Source organism: Papio anubis, chromosome 9 (genome assembly GCF_008728515.1).
Source record: "Papio anubis isolate 15944 chromosome 9, Panubis1.0, whole genome shotgun sequence".
NCBI lineage: Eukaryota > Metazoa > Chordata > Mammalia > Primates > Cercopithecidae > Papio > Papio anubis.
The window spans coordinates 68,604,259-68,618,934 of NC_044984.1; the positions used below are offsets into that span (position 1 = coordinate 68,604,259).

Genomic DNA, 14,676 nt, shown 5'->3' on the forward strand with positions numbered 1-14,676 from the left:
GATAAATGAATCACAATTCTTGCAAAGTTTATTTTTTAGAATGCTTTAACTCTGTATCAATTACTCTAATATCATGATTTCAATAAATAATGTGATATTCTTAGGAAAAAGGAACACATTACAAATCAATGCAAAACAATGGTTTAGCCACAAGGGTTTAACAGCAACAGCAAGCTTTGTTTTTCTCCCCTCTGGGAGACATTTCTGAAACAGATTTTTTTCAGAAGCTCTGAAAACAAAGCTTTGCATGTATCATCACATTGTCATTTCTCTCCTTCTGGCTATCTTTAATCATAAACCTCAAATATTATTGAATTTGTTTATTTGCTATGTGGTTGAATTACTTTTAACTAGAAACTGGGGATTTCTAATCCTCTTAAGCCAAATTATTTTCCTTCTCAACTATGCACTAACGCTCTCATGATTTCTTGTTGATAATATAACATGTTCTCTAATCGGCACTTTCACTAATACAGTAGGACTTATATGGTTTCAGACTTCTCCTGCCTTGCTTGTACTTTCCCCGAGGTATGAATTATGAGGGCCACCAGCGTGTGACACAAAGTGGAAAATTAGACCAGCTCGCATCACCTTATTTCAAATTCTTACTTTTTTTTCCCTGTTGAGAAAAATTTTCACCTTACATATATTACAGAATTCACTAATGGCATATTTGCATCAGGATTAGAGGTACTTATAGCATCAGATCTACTTCTAAGCCCATTTCCATTTCAAAACCATGTTTACTTACTGTTTATATCAGACATAGCCTATATTTTGGCTTTACCTAGGGAGAAGGGAAAAGATGAGGGTGAGTAACACAGTTTTAACTCCATTCGCCAAAAAACTGATTTTTAGAAAATAAAGGCTTTTAAAAAAATATTTGAGCTAGCATGACCTGAAAATTTTAAAAACATTATATGTACATATTTTTCTATATATTGTAATGAATTTGGTTTTAAAATATGATGATATATTGGCATCTTTAAACTTTATTACATATAGAAATACTTGAATATGGAATGTGGGGAATTTTAAGTTTCAAACAGAGACAATACTAATAAATTTTTAAATTTACATCTATTTATTAAGAGATTAAGAGATTAACTTAATTATTATTATTTATGATTATTTAGCATGAAGAAAATTAAAGCAAACCTAGAAATATATTAGCCTTTAAGTACAAGAGCTATTACCCAAATGCAAGTTGGAGATTTTGTAAATGAATATGAGACATAAAATACAAAGTATTCAAAATTTTTAATTTCATTAAAATTATACTCTATAATTAATAATTAAGTTCTGTATTTCAAATACTATTACTATTAGCTTGATTATCTGGCTGATCATATTATTTATACTTTAAAAGAATTTTGGACCCTTCCTAATATCAAATTCATTCCAAGAGGAAAAAATACTATCACTGATGATATTTAAAAAGGATAGCCTTAGTCTCTCCCCTTTATGGTCCTTATTTTTCTTTTATTAGGTCATTTTAAAAAAATTATCTCAGATATTTCAATACTCTTGCTGTAATCTTTTTACAGTTCTATTTACCAACCTGATAAAGTCTAAATTCATTCCTCATCTGGCTTCAGACTGAATGTTAGCTTAAATTTAGATATTTCCTACTCACTTGGAGTCCATCCATATCAACTTGCTCTTTACATGTATAAACTTATGTGTTTATTTATTTCTGCTATCTTGTACATGGCATTTCCTTAATTTGAGATGTCTTATATACAGTATCTTTAGCCTCAATAGTGTATACCAATCTTTTTGGAATAAATCATGCTTTTACCCTCTATATAAAGTTTTCCTTTTAATCTTTTACTTTGTAATTAGTAATGCTAGTTCCTGTTGGTCTGCCACATCTATCAAGCCCAGGACACAATCTCAATTTTGCCATTCACTTTAGTATTATAATGCTTGGTTGTTCATATTAAAATTATTATCCTGATCTCACACAGACAATTGATTTCCCCAGAATCAAGGAACAGGCCTGTTGACATCAAGTCTAGTATGTTAGTTCAACTACAGAACTATTTATAAACACTGCATCATTTTGAAACTGAACATTAGGCCCTCTTTCTATCTGATCATAGCTATATAATACTATGTCATTCCTTTCTGCTTTTGTTACATTCCTTACATTTTCTGTAACTCTCTCTGTTGACCCCCTCTACTTACAACACAGAAATAAATATTATGCTTTATAGAAATACTATGTAGACTTCATAAAAGAAACAGAGCACTGTATATAGCTACCTAATCTGTCTTTTTACTTATATTGGATAATCAAGCATAAGGCTGTGTCCCCCCGACAATGTAGGCGCTCAACAAATGTTTGTTGAACAATGAATAAACACATAACAAGTATTTCGATTTTTGACATGCTAAGTTAGAATTAACAAAACCATACTATTTGTATTGAATTTTTTTGGTGTTTTATTTTCTAGAGCATTCTAGGGTATATCCAGTTGATTTAAACAGAATCTGATAATTATCAAGGAAAGTCTAAAAAATGTAGAAAGAAATATATTCCTGCTTTGCCTTCAAGAAGGCTTAACTACTTCTTCAGGAGACTATCTCTAATAACGTTAATTCTCTGTTTTATGTCACAGGATCCTGAGAACAATTACTATATGGAGAATGAAAATATCTCCTTTCACTCAGGTCAAAAATGACTCATATCAAATGTCAAAGGCCAAGAAATTGAAAATATAAGTTGTATATTTTCTAGAATAACCCTCTATAAGAGGACATTTGAGCACAGCAGTACTGCCTAGAATTGAATGAATCCATAACATTAATGAACATAGTTTCTGAACAAAATTTTAAAAAAAAGTATTCAAACATTCATTTTCACCAAGGAAGACACCTTTAGAATGAAATTTCTGTGAAATACCTGTGATATACCTGTGATATCTCTATGTCATGAAATTTTCCAAAATATTTGTTAAAAATAACAATCATCTTACTTAATCTTTCAAGTCTGTTAATTACTACAACATTTAGAATGGGAAAGACTGGCATAAAAAGAATGAAATGTACTATATTCTTTATTCAGTTCAAAAACAGTTTTTGGTTGCATCTACTCGATATTAGTCCTGGAAAACTACTCGATTTATAGAAAATGCATCTTTTTATTTATTAAGATAGGAAAAAAATGATTCCTGTTTTAATCAGCTTGGACTTCTATAACAAATTAGCATACACTGTGTGATTTAAACAAGAGCAACTTATTTCTCATAGTTCTGGAGTCTGTAAAATCAAAGATCAAGGTACTGGTATATCCAGTATTCAGTGAGGACCGTTTCCATGGTTGGTAGATGTCCACTTTCTTGTATCTTCACATGGCAGAGAGTAGAGAAAGAGAAAGAAAAGTCGCTTCTGTCTCTTTTTATAAGGGTACTAATTCCATCCTGAGGGCTCTTGTGACCTAATTACCTCCCAAAGGCCCCATCTCCAAATACTATAACATTGGTAAATAGAGTTTCCACATACGAATGTTAGAATACAAATATTTAGTCCATACACTCCATCCCTAACCTCTCCAAATTCATGTTCTTCTCACATGTCAAATACATTCATTCTATCCCAACATTCCCCAAAGTCTTCACTTATTTCAGCATCAACTCTAAAATCAAAAGTCCAAAGTCTCATTTAAATATTACCTAAATCAGGGATAAATGAGACTTGTAAAATTCATCCTGCGGCAAAATTGCTCTCCAGCTGTGAACCTGTGAAACAAATGTGCTTCAAAAGTACAATGGTGGGAGAGGTATAGGATAGACATTTCCATTCCAGAAGAGACAAATAGGAAGGAAAGAAGAGGTGAGAGTTCCCAAACAAATTCAAAACTTAGCAAGACAAAGTTCATTATATTCTAAGGCTCAAGACTAATCCTCTTTGCCTTAATGGCTCTGCTTTCCAGACACCCTGGGGTGGCACCTTCACTTCCACAGCCTGGCATAATGCTGTCCATGCTGGGTTCCCCAGAAACAAACATTCAGTCCATAGAAATTTGTGTCTGAAAGTTTTTCATGGCTAATAAATGTTAGCAGGCATCTTTGTATACAGTTAGGTAAAGAGTAGCTCATTTTGGAACTACAGAATTAGAAAAACAAAGCCAAGTGAATCAGGGTACATGCATACGTGTGTGTGTGTGTGTGTGTGTGTGTGTGTGTGTGTTTAGAAAGAAGGCATACAGTTTAAGGAAGACAACATTAAAATTTGAGGACATAGAAACTAAGGGAGGAGACCATCCCTCATATTGCCTTATGCCCAATTTCTGCCTCCAAAAAAAGAAGCAAAAACTAAAAGGGCAGAAAAGAAATCTACAAGCAGACAGCCCAGAGCCACACCCTGGGCCTGGTAGTTAAAGATCAATCCCTGACCTAATAGGTTATTTGCATAAGAAAAGCACTGTGAAGATCCCTGTCCTGTTCTGTTCCATTCTAATTACCAGTGCATGCAGCCCCCAGTCATGTACCCTCTGCTTGCTCAATGGATCACAACCTTCTCACACGGACCCCCATAGAGCTGTGAGCCCTTAAAACAGACAGGAGTTGCTCACTCAGGGAGCTCAGTTGTTGGTGACTTGAGTCTTGCCGAAGCTCCCGGCTAAATAAAACCCTTCCTTCTTTAACTTGGTGTCTGAGGGGTTTTGTCTGCGGCTTGCCCTGCTACATTTCTTGTTTCTCTGACCGGGAATCATGGTGATTAATGGATGGTCAAGGCAGTCCCTCAGGTGGCTTAGGCCTGCCCTGTGGAGCATCCCTGCGGGGGACTCCTGCCAGCTTGAGTGACACGGATCCTGAGAGCGCTCCCAGGTAGGCAATTGCCCTGGTGGAACGCCTCTCCAGAGCAGTGCATGGCAGGCCCCGTGGAGGATCAACGCAGTGGCTGAACACCAGGAAGGAACTGGCACTTGGAGTCCAGACATCTGAAACTTGGTAAGACTAGTTTTTGGAACGTGCCCACTCAATTTGAGTGGAAGCGTGGCCTGATCACCCACAGCGTGTCCATACCAGCACTTTGCTTTTTTATTTTTGACTTGACTTGGATTGCCTGACACTTTGGTTTTAGTTTTGACCTGGCTTGTACTTCTTGTTACTCTGATTTTGGTTCTGATTCTGGTTTGGTATAAAGTGAAAAAGTGTGTGTGCACCCTTTTTGCCCAGTCTTTGTTTTGTGGTGTGAGCATGGTGTTTTCCCTCAAGAAAACACGGGTCAGGCACAAAGTAAGCCCACCCCACTAGGAACTATGTTGAAAAATTTCAAAAAGGGATTTAAGGGAGACTATGGAGTTACTATGACACCAGGAAAACTTAGAACTTTGTGTGAGATAGACTGGCCAGCGATAGAAGTGGGTTAGCCATCAGAAGGAAGTCTGGACAGTTCCCTTGTCTCGAAGGTATGGCACAGGGTAACCTGTAAGCCAGGGCACCTAGATCAATTCCCGTATATAGATTCTTGGTTACAGCTATTTTTGGACCCCCCACAGTGGTTACGAGGATAGGCAGCAGCAGTACTAGTAGCAAAGAGACAGTTAAGGAAGGTTCGTGCTCCACCTGCCAAGGGAAGTCAGCACCAAAAGTCCTGTCCGACCCAACACCAGAAGAATCATGGCAGGAATTGGTACCAGTAGTACCCCCCTCTTATCGAGAGCAGGGGCTCCCCACTCCTGAGCCCACAGCACCTACACCTCCACCAGATAGCCACGCTCCTAGACTACCCAGAGTAGACAAAAGAGGAAGTGAAGCCACGGGAGAAACTCTTCCCTTGGCAGCTTGCTTACGGCCCAAGACTGGAATCCAAATGCCCCTGAGAGAGCAGTGATATACTGGAGTAGATGAGGACAGACACCTGGTGGAAAGATATGCCTTTGTGTATCAATCTTTCACCTCTGCTGACCTCCTCAATTGGAAAAATAATACTCCATCTTACACCAAAAAGCTTCAAGCTTTAATTAACTTGCTCCAAACTATTACACAGACTCACAATCCTACTTGGGCTGATTGCCACCAACTGCTCATGAGTGCTCTGAGCAGCAACTAAGTGGCTAGAGGAGCACATCCCAATCGATTACCAAAACCCCCAAGAATATATAAGAATTCAGCCGGCAGGAATAGATCTCCAATAGGACCTGAACGAGGGACCAGACATGGAGAGGCTATGATGGTACCAGGAGGCATTAATAGAAGGTCAAAAGAAAGGGGCTAAAAAGGCCACAAGTGTAAATAAGGTCTCTGAGGTCATCCAAGGAAAAGAGGAGAGTCCAGCACAATTCTATGAAAGACTGTGTGAGGCTTATCGTATATACCCTCCTTTTGATCCAGGTAGCCCTGAAAATCAGCGCATGATTAACATGGCCTTAGTTAGTCAAAGTGCGGAAGTCATCAGGAGAAAACTGCAGAAACATGCTAGGTTTGTGGGTATGAATACCTCACAGTGCCTGGAAATAGTCAATCAAGTGTTTGTTAATAGAGATGCAACAAGCCACAGCAAAAGCCATAAGGAAGGCGAATGCCAGGCCAAGTGAAACACCGACTTACTGGCCGCGGCCATTAGGGGAATTCCCCCAAAAGGAGAGGGAAAGGGGGGGTTCCGGGAAGAATATCCAGTCTAATCGCCCACACTTGCAAAGTAACCAATGTGCCTACTGTAAGGAAATAGGACATTGGAAAGATAAGTGTCCCCAACTGAAGGAAAAGCAAGGTGATTCGGAACAAAAGACCTCAGATAAAGATGATGGAGCTTTGTTCAACCTGGTTGAAGGGCTACTGGACTGAAGGGGACTGGGTTCAAGTGCTCCCAAGGAGCCCACGGTCAGGATTATAATTGGGAGCAAGGACATTAAGTTTTTGGTCAATACTGGTGCTGAACATTCAGTAGTGACCACCCGGTCACCCCCTTATCCAAGAAAACCATTGATATAATAGGAGCAACAGGAGTTTCCACGAAGCAGGCTTTCTGTCTACCATGGACCTGCTCGGTGGGGGGACACGAAATAGTTCACCAGTTCTTGTACATGCTTGACAGTCCCTTGCCCTTGCTGGGAAGAGACTTGTTTAGCAAGCTGACAGCCACTATCGCCTTTACAAAACAGGGCTCTTTACAGCTAAAGTTACCGGGAACAGGAATTATCATGACCCTTGTGATCCCCCGGGAAGAAGAATGGAGACTTTTTCTAACCGAGCCCGGTCAAGAGATAAAACCAGCTCTAGCTAAGCGATAGCTTTGAGTATGGGCAGAGGATAATCCCCAGGGACTGGCAGTCAACCAAGCCCCCATATTCATAGAAGTTAAACCTGGGGCCCAACCAATTAGACAAAAGCAGTATCCGGTTCCCAGGGAAGCTCCCAAAGGAATCCAGGTTCATCTCAGGAGCTTGAAAGCTTACGGAATTATAGTTCCTTGTCAGCCTTCATGGAACACCCACCTCCTGCCTGTCCCTGTACCGACCAGTACAGGATTTGCGTTTGGTCAACCAAGCTACAGTGACTCTGCACCCAACAGTTCCTAACCCTTACACATTGTTAGGGCTGCTGCGGGCTGAGGACAGCTGGTTTACCTGTCTGGACCTAAAAGATGCCTTATTTAGCGTCAGAATAGCTCCTCAGAGCCAGAAGCTGTTTGCCTTTCAGTAGGAAGATCCGGAGTCAGGTGTCACTACTCAGTACACTTGGACCCACCTTCCCCAAGGATTCAAGAACTCCCCTACTATCTTCGGGGAGGCCCTGGCTCGAGACCTGCAAAAGTTTCCTGCTAAAGACCTAGGCTGCGTCTTGCTCCTGTACGTGGACGACCTTCTGCTGGCACACTTCATGGCAGTCGGGTGCACAAAAGGGACAGATGCCCTGCTTCGGCACCTGGAGGACTGTAGGTATAAGGTGTCCAAGAAGAAAGCTTAGATCTGCAGACAGCAGGTACGCTACCTGGGATTCACTATTTGGAAAGGGAAGTGCAATCTAGGATCAGAAAGAAAGCAGGTCTGCAGCCTACTGGAACCTAAAACCAGAAGGCATTAAGGGAATTCCTGGGAGCTGTGGGGTTTCCCAGACTATGGATTCCAAACTTTGCAGTGCTAGCCAAATCTTTGTATGGGGTTACAAAGGGGGGCTACTGAGAGCCTTTGAACGGGGGCCTCTACAACAGCAAGCCTTTTGTAAGTTAAAGGAAAAACTTATGTTGGCCCCAGTGCTGGGACTACCAGATTTGACAAAGCCCTTTACACTCTGTGTGTCAGAAAGAGAAAAAAATGGCAGTTGGAGTTTTAACCCAGACTGTGGGACCCTGGCCAAGGCCAGTGGCCTCTCTCTCAAAACAACTAGATGGGCTTTCCAAAGGCTGGCCACCATGTCTAAGGGCCCTGGCAGCAACAGCCCTGTTAACAAAAGAAGCAGATAAACTAACCCTTGCGCAAAACCTGAATATAAAGGCCCCCCCATGCTGTGGTAACTCTGATGAATACCAAAGGACATCATCACTGGCAAACAAATGCTAGATTAATCAAATACCAAAACTTGCTATGTGAAAATTCCCGCATAACCATTGAAGTCTGTAACACTTTAAATCCCGCCACCCTGCTCTCAGTATCAGAGAGCCAGGTGGAGCATAACTGTGTAGAGGTGTTGGACTCGGTTTATTCCAGCAGACCTGACCTTCGGGATCAGCCATGGGCATCAGTAGACTGGAAGTTATAGGTGGATGGGAGCAGCTTCATCAATCCACAAGGAGAAAGATGTGCAGGATATGCGGTGGTAACTTGATTGCTGTCATTGAAGCCAAACTGTTGCCACAGGGCACTTCAGCCCAGAAAGCTGAGCTCACTGCTTTAACTCGGGCTCTAGAACTCAGTGAACGTAAGACTGTAAACATCTACACTGACTCTCAATGTGCCTTTCTAACCAAGTGCATGGAGCATTATATAAGGAAAAGGGCCTGTTAAACCTTGGGGGAAACGACATAAAATATCAACAAGAAATTCTACAATTACTGGAGGCAGTGTGGAAACCTCAGAAGGTGGCAGTCATGCACTGCAGGGGACACCAGCAAGCCTCCACCTCAATGGCCTTAGGAAACTCTTGAGCTGATTCAGAAGCTCGAAAAGCAGCATCTACCCCTTACCGGACATCGATATTAGCCCCCTTACTCCCTCAAATACCTGACCTGGTACCTATCTATTCTAAGGAAGAAAAAGACTTCTTCCACGCAGAAGAGAGGCAAGTAATAAAAGGAGGATGGATCAGACTGCCAGATGGGAGAGTAGTCGTACCACAGTTGCTGGGAGCCACATTCGTATTGGCCATGCACGAAACCACTCATCTAGGTCAAGAGTCACTTGAAAAATTGTTAGGCCAGTACTTCTACATCTCACACTTGCCAGCCCTTGCCAGAGCAGTAGCACAATGGTGTGTTACTTGCCGACAGCATAATGCGAGGCAAGGCCCCACTGTTCCACCTGGCACACAAGCTTATGGAGCAGCTCCTTTTGAGGATCTTCAGATGGATTTCACAGAAATGCCGAAATGTGGAGGTAACAAGTATTTGCTGGTTCTTGTGTGTACTTACTCTGGGTGGGTGGAGGCTTATCCAACACGAACTGAAAAGGCCTATGAGGTAACCCGTGTGCTTCTCTGAGATCTTATTCCTAGGTTTGGACTGCCCTTGGGAATCGGCTCAGATAACAGGCCGGCGTTTGTGGCTGACTTGGTACAGAAGACAGCAAAGGCATTAGGAATCACTAGGAAGCTATATGCCACCTACCAAACTCAGAGTTCTGGAAAGGTGGAGCGAATGAATCAGACTATCAAAAATGGTTTAGGGAAAGTATGTCAGGAAACAAGATTAAAGTGGATAAAGCCCTTCCTATGGTATTGTTTAAAATTAGATGCACTCCTTCTAAGAAAACAAGATACTACCCTTATGCAATACTGTATCATAGGCCTTCTCCTATACTACGGGGGCTTCCAGGCATTTCCCAAGAGTTAGGTGAAATTGAATTACAGCGACAGCTACAGGCTTTAGGAAAAATTACACAAACAAACTCAACTTGGGTAAATGAGAGGTGTCCCATCAGCTTATTCTCCCCCAGTTCACCCTTTCTCTCCAGGTGACTGCTTGTGGATCAAGGACTGGAACACAGACCCTTTTCGGCCACGGTGGAAAGGACCTCAGACCGTCATCCTGACCAACCCCACAGCTGTAAAGGTAGAAGGAATCCCAGCCTGGATTCACCACAGCTGTGTGAAACCTGCAGCTGCTGAAACCTGGAAGACAAAACTAAGCCCTGACAACCCCTGCAAAGTGACTCTGAGGAGGACAAGCCCTGCTCCAGTCACACCCAGAAGCTGACTGGTCTACACACGGCCGAAGCATGAGGAGGTTCATCATGGGACTCATTTTCCTTATAATTTGGACTTGTATATTAAAAACTTCCACTGATTTTCCCCACATGGAGAACTGTTCTCAGTGTATACATCAGGTTACTGAGGTAGGGCAACAAGTTAAAACAATCTTTCGGCTCTATAGTTACTATGAATGCCTAGGAACTTTAAGAGGAACACGTTTATATAATGACAATCAGTACAAGGTATGTAATCGAGGAAACGACTGCCCAGATGTGTGTTATGACCTCTCTGAGCCTCCCTTGTCCAGTTTTTGAAATAAGATTAAGGACTGAAGACTGGTGGGGACTCATAAATGATACAAGTAAAGTATTAGCCAGAACAGAAGAAAAAGGGGTGCCCAAACCCATAATCTTGAAATGTGATGCCTGTGCTGTCATTAATAGCAATAAATTAGGAAGGGGATGTGGTTCTTTTAGTTGGGAAAAAGACTATATGAGCAAACATAAGTACATTTGTCATGAATTAGGACTGTGTGGAAATGAATGTGGATACTGGTCTTGTGTCATTTGGGCGACTTGGATTAAAAAATGAAAAGGATCCAGTCCACCTACAGAAAGGAAAAAATGGCCCTTCCTGCACTAAGGGACAATGTAACCCCTTAGAGCTAGTAATAACGAATCCCCTTGATCCTCGCTGGAAAAAAGGGGAGCGTGTAAACTTAGGAATCAATGGAGCCAGACTGGATCCTTCAGTAAATGTCTTAGTTCAAGAAGAAGTTTACAAATGCTCTCCTGAGCCAGTGTTTCAAACCTTCTATGAACTAAATGTGCCAGTACCAGAAATTCCAGGAAAAACAAGAAATTTGTTTTTGCAATTAGCTGAGCATGCAGTCCAGTCTCTCAATGTCACTTCATGTTATGTATGTGGAGGAACTGTAATGGGAGATCAATGGCCATGGGAAGCCCAAGAATTAGTACCTACAGACCCAGTTCCTGATGAATTCTCGGGTCAAAAGAATCACCCTGATAATTTCTGGGTCCTAAAAGCCTAAATTATTGGACAATATTGCATAGCTAGAGAAGGAAAAGAATTCACTAACCCCATAGGACGACTTAGTTGTCTGGGACAGAAACCGTATAATGGTACCACAAAAACAGTCATTTGGTGGAGTTCAAATAACACAGAGAGGAATTCATTTAGTAAGTTCCCAAAGTTGCAAACCTTGTGGACCCACCCGGAGTCCCACCGGGACTGGACAGCCCCCACTGGATTATACTGGATACGTGGGCATAGAGCTTATGCCAAATTACCTGACCAGTGGGCAGGTAGTTGTGTTATTGCCACTATTAAACCATTTTAAAGAGAGGTGAACTCCTGTGCTTCCCTGTCTATGCTTTCCGTGAAAAGAGAAGCATAGCTATAGGAAATTGGAAAGATGTTGAATGGCCCCCTGAGAGAATCATACAATATTATGGGCCTGCTACTTGGGCACAAGATGGCTCGTGGGGATACAGGACCCCCATTTACATGATCAACCAAATCATACGGTTACAAGCTGTCTTAGAAATAATCACTAATAAAACCAACAGAACCTTGACTATTCTGGTCTAGAAAAAAACTCAGATAAGAAATGCTATCTATCAAAATAGGCTGGTTCTAGACTACTTGCTAACAGCTGAAGGAGGGGTCTGTGGGAAATTGCTAATTGCTTACTAATTGCTGTCTACACATAGAGGATTAAGGGTAAGTAGTTGAAGACATAGTTAGAGACGTGACAAAACTGGCACATGTGCCTGTGCAAGTGTGGCATGGATTTAATCCTGGGGCCATGTTGGGAAAATGGCTCCCAGGGCTAGGAGGATTTAAAACTCTTATAACAGGAGTTATAATAGTAATAGGAACCTGCTTACTGCTCCCTTGTTTGCTACCTGTACTTCTTCAAATGATAAAAAGCTTTATCGCTACCTTAGTTCATCAAAATGCTTCAGCACAAGTGTACTATATGAATCACTATTGATCTGCCTTGCAAGAAGACATGGGTAGTGAGAATGAAAGTGAGAACTCCCACTATTGAGTGAGATTCTCAAAGGGGAGAATAAGGGAGACCACCCCTCATATTGTCTTATGCCCAATTTCTGCCTCCAAAGAAAGAAGAAGTGAAAACTAAAAGGCAGTAATGAAATCTACAAGCAGACAGTCCGGTGCCACACCCTGAGCCTGGTAGTTAAAGATCGACCCCTGACCTAATCGGTTATTTGCAGAAGAAAAGCACGGTGAAGATCCCTGTCCTGTTCTGTTCCATTCTAATTACCAGTGCATGCAGCCCCCAGTCACACACCCCCTGCTTGCTCAATCGATCACGACCCTCTCACGAAGACCCCTTTAGAGTTGTGAGCCATTAAAAGGGACAGGAATCACTCACTTGGGGAGCTTGGTTGTTGGAGACATGAGTCTTGCTAAAGTTCCCAGCTGAATAAAGCCCTTCCTTCCTTAACTCGGTTTCTGAGGGGTTTTGTCTGTGGCTTGTCCTGCTACGAAACAATAGAACAATGACATTGAAATGTTGTGTGTGATATCCTATATTTTAGTATCTTACGGTAAAGAAGTTTCTAACATTTGCATTTGCTTTTTTAAAACAAATTGAAAAGGCACAAACTAGGGTAAAATATTTCTGATAACAAAACTAGTACTTTACTGGTTTTATGATACGCATTCTTTGGCTTTCTTGGAAGTATCCTCTGTACTTGTCCACTCTTTAAAGAACCACAGAATGTTACCCTTACTGATGAATTGAAAATACATAGAAAATAAATTGGCATTTGTTTAGGATTTCCCCCAAACTCCATACGCTTGGAAGAAACTAGTGAGGAAAATACAGTCTAAGTTAAAAAGAACTCGAATCTTACAGCAAATTGAATCTTGGAAATCTCTCTTCATACGAAGCAAGAGAACAAAGAAAAAATATTTACAATATAAGAATATCTAAACATATTTGAATACCCGGAGGACAAGATTGGCCTGATGTGGATAGGTCTATAGAAGACCCTGAATTGGTTTCTAGCTGTTCAGCAAGCTGCATTTGGTGGCCGCATTATTATTGTGAATATTCTTATGAAACCAACAGTAACTAGGTCACAGTATGCCAGTTGTGAGCCATCCTGTTTGCAGGGTTGTTTGAAAAAGAAAACTTTTATTGTTCCTGTTTAGAAAAGGCACATTCTATTTGAGCCCTAACTTTCAAACGGGGGTACAAAGCAATTCAGTTATTTTTTAGGACACAAAGCAATGAGTATAAGAAGGAAGAAAAGGCTTTTAAGGAAAAATAATAAATGCGTATGCCACATAATGAAAGTTAGCTGCTCTTTCAATGGCTTCTATCTGTCATTTACCAGTTTTAATCCCTTTTTCTATGTTGGCAAGAATAGAAGCAGGAACACAAGATGACAGTCTGGGTCAGTCACCATCGTGTTCATGCCAGGTACGCAGCCTGCTATCTGACTCTAAGATGACAGAGAGCACCCTGAAAATGTTCCAAATACGGTTGGATTCTGTATTTCACACTTCTTTTGCATCTCTTAATGGTATTGTGAAGTCTCAGTAGAAATAACAAGAAAAATACCTTTTCTTAACATACGTATCATCCAGGTATTTAAAATCCATTAACTCTTTAAAATGATAGAATTTTAATGAAGACATATTCAGTCTACTTGATTAGGTTTTCATATTTTTATGTATATTGGCAATGTATAATAAAATAAGTGTATGTTTATTATTTTAGTGGTGACATTTTTCTAAATACTGTTCCACTATCCTCCAATTAACATTCACCTGGTTGTAGCACTTGGGAACTTCCAGTTTCACCTCTGATGGGTAATAAGCTTGCAAGTCACTATTCCCATGCTTACAACAAGAGAAAAAGGCTGAACATCAGAAAATGAAAGAATTTTTTGAACCTATCAGAGAATTGAGGTCACAGGGCAAACTACCATACTGAAATTTGAAATAGGTGAATTCAGAGAATCACAGCAGAGCTCTGCTTACTTGGAGCAGACACCACTGCTACTACAACCTAGCAGTAATATTCTAGTGGTGACTCTGACAGATTGTGGAAGGCTGAGAAAAGAATAACAGTATGAGAGTGAGAACTCCTGGGTGATGCAGATTTAGGAGGGTCTCAAGACTTTTGTGATTTTCACCTCCAGGAACCCCACCAGTTAACTCAGTGAAAATACAGTAAAGATCCCCGTGGCCACAGCAGGAGGAAGGGAAAAGTAACCATCCTAAAATTCTGGAGTCTTCTTCATAACAAAGGGCTCAT

General features: G+C 41.0%; 1 long non-coding RNA gene across 1 annotated transcript in view; it reads right to left on the reverse strand.

The window, feature by feature from the left end:
• LOC108581027 overlaps positions 1 to 14,676 on the reverse strand; it is a 126,011-nt gene that overhangs the window by 99,741 nt on the left and 11,594 nt on the right. The window contains exon 4 of the long non-coding RNA XR_002515716.2: positions 752 to 787. This is a non-coding gene — a long non-coding RNA (uncharacterized LOC108581027). The remainder of the gene's footprint in view (positions 1 to 751; positions 788 to 14,676) is intronic.